Below are 3,131 nucleotides of genomic sequence, written 5' to 3' on the forward strand. Positions count from 1 at the left end.
TACAGAAAGAAGAGAAGCAGCAGCAGTGGATTAAAAGATGTCCAGTATAGATTTGGATGGGAAAAAACAAAACAAAACATATGTGTCAAAAAATAGGAAGAAGCATTTATAATTTTACAGAAAATTAAGCTTTTAAAAACCTACCACAAAACTAAAAATCTTTGGAAAAAAACTTATTTAATTATATTTAAAAATATAAACACAATAAAGTCTAAAATATAAGAAGCTGGAAAAAATGAGAAAGTGGTACAAAGTATTTGGAATTAATACTGTCAAAGTCTACTTTCCTTAATAAAAAATAATCCACAAATAATTGATAAAGAAGTTTTAATAACCAATGAGAAAAATGCATGAAATTCTAAAAATAAAATTGCAACGAATCAAGAAAAGTATATTTATTTATTTATTTTTAAATTTTTAGTTGTAGATGGACACAATACCTTTATTTATTTTTACGTGGTGCTGAGGATTGAACCCAGTGTCTCATACATGCTAGGAAAGTGCTTTACCACTGAGCCACAGCCCCAGCCCAAGAAAATTATATTTAAAACCAAAATAATAAAACAATTAATTTTGCTGAAAGACTATTCTCCCTCTTTTAGTCTATGAACTTGAAAATGCAAATAAGCTTTCAATGACAAATTTCACTTTTAGGAACTTTCCCCACAAATGTACATGCCTATATTATTAATGACACCCTTGTGCTAAGTCATGTATTTCAGCATGATTTATAATTTTTAAAAATAGTTTGAAAAATTAGAAATAAAATGTTGGGTTATAGCAATCAAGCAAGTATCCAAGAACAACATCACAGCAAAATGAACAAAAACTCAAAATGGTGAAAATTCCATTGCATTTTCATTCCCCAGTCCCCCACCTCTCCCTGAGCACAGGTTGAGGGAAAACTGCTTATTCCCCAATTTTTCCCTCAGGAAAGAATGAAATCAGTAAAACTTGTTTGCTCATTAGTTCATTTTGGTCATAAGTTTGAGAAACTTAGGAAAAAAAAATGCATCGATTATTTGAAAACACCAAACCACACATTACTATGATCCACACAATACTGAAAAACATAATTTGAATGGCTTAAAACTATTAAGGAAATTCAGTCCATAGTTAAAAACTTCCAAAAAAGAAATTCAAGATGTTGATGACTTCACTGGATTTTTTTTTTTTTTTGTAGTTTAAGGTATTATATTTTTAGAGATGTCACCTTTGGAATTAAAAGTATTAGATTCATTTAAGAAATTGTTTTGTTTTACAACACAGGTAGTTTTTAAAACTTCTGTCTTTAAAATGTTCCCCTTTATAAAATATTTTAATTCATGAGGATGAAGGAGCTGAATTATTTTAGGATTTGTAATTGGTGCTTTTATGTTCAGTTTAGTCAGGTAAGAAAAGGTTGATAAGAGAAATGTTTTATGAAATCAAAGTAATAAAATTACTAACTGAGATCATCCCTTTCAATAAAAATAAAGATTAAAGCAAATAACATGTAAAAGGACAATATAATCAAACTATACTCAGAAGACCCTATGCTTGGTAAAAGAAATACATAATATAAAAACAAATAACTCCTCTACCATTTTCTCCAACACTTATTATTTGCCTGTCACTGTGCCTTATGCTTTACAAGCATGATTCCTAATCCTAAATAAAAACATTCTTAGGCAGATGGCTAAAGCTGTTTTTCTTGTTGTTGTGTTTGTTTGTTTAAACAGAAGTAAATGAAGCTTACTGAAGCTCCATGACTCATCCATGGCCGAGTAGCTTTTAAGTGTCAGAAGTGGGATTAGAATCCAAGTTTTCCTTCCATACCATACAGCAGTTACTGTATAAAAAATAGCTTACTAACCTGCACATATTATGTTAGCCAAATGCAGACCTAAAACCTCAGAATGGCCTAATATTCTTATACAGCAATATCTATCTTTGTGATATTAATAAATAACAAAAAAATCCTTTGTGTTCTTACCTGGAGTCTGAAAAACAGCTTTATCACTGTAGAGGTCACAGTGCTGACAAAATTCAACATGATGAAGAAGACTGCATAGATACAGGAAACAAAGCTAGGCAGCCCTTCCACACAGCTGTTAAGTTCTTGCAATGACTTAATTTTAAGTCAATGTCTCTTCATGCTGTACATATTCCCCAATGTCTGCTTGAAGAAATACCGCAATCACTATGGGGTTTTCTTTCCTGCAGTCTTGTGTAGACTTTGACGCTACAGCAAAACCCAAAGGAATTTTTGCCATGGAGTACACCACCACTTCCTGGTATTGAGAAGTGTTTTCAGTGATTTAATCCAGACCATATTTGAACACACAGTTTCTGTACAGAAGGACTGCTCTACTCTGAGCTTTATTCATACTTTATACTTGGTATAGGGTGCAAATACAGGTAATCCAGAGGTGTAATGTATGAATGGAACTTGTGGGTATTAGTGAATTTTTGAAAGCAGGTCCCAGGGATACCAGCTTGTCCCCTGAGATACTGGTGGCCAGCTTCAAAATCTTTTCACTAATGTAGTACACCTGGCTGTTGTGTAGCCTGAAAGAGTAGGTTCTATCTGGCCTGAGGACCAATAGCTGAAGATTCTCCTGGATGTATTTGGCTATCTTCTCAAATGTTACATGGGTCTCCACCTCAATCAAAGGCCGCATTTTCCCACCAAGTTGAAACACTGAATCCTTGTGCCTCAGTAGCCAGAAGTGGAAGTCAACTTCAATGGAAAAATTTAAAAAAATATTTAAGGAACAATAAACAATAATCTTACCTAATCTCATTTAGAGTAAAAGAGGCAGGAGAAGTTCATGAATCACTTTTGTTAAACCAATGCGCTTATACCCAAATCAAACAAAAGAAGCAATACTATATATATATATATATATATATATATATATATATATATATATATATATATACATACATACAAATATATATATATATCCCATATTTCTAAAGATGTTCAAAATAAATGAAAAACATATGTCTATGAATTTGAAGATTCAATATTGTAATGATATTCACTGTCCCCAAACTTATCCCATCAAAATACCAGTAAGGTGGGACTGCAAATTGGTGCAACCACTATGGAAAACAGTATGGAGATTCCATAGAAAACTTGGAAT

General features: G+C 32.1%; 1 pseudogene; it reads right to left on the reverse strand.

The window, feature by feature from the left end:
* Positions 1-2,117: 2,117 nt before the first annotated feature.
* Positions 2,118-2,663, reverse strand: LOC124081610 (60S ribosome subunit biogenesis protein NIP7 homolog; annotated as a pseudogene).
* Between the last annotated feature and the right edge of the window lie 468 nt (positions 2,664-3,131).

This window comes from Marmota monax, unplaced genomic scaffold (assembly GCF_021218885.2).
Source record: "Marmota monax isolate L192 unplaced genomic scaffold, Marmota_monax_Labrador192_F-V1.1 WCK01_AAM20220418_F8-fsc00067, whole genome shotgun sequence".
Taxonomy (NCBI): Eukaryota; Metazoa; Chordata; class Mammalia; order Rodentia; family Sciuridae; genus Marmota; species Marmota monax.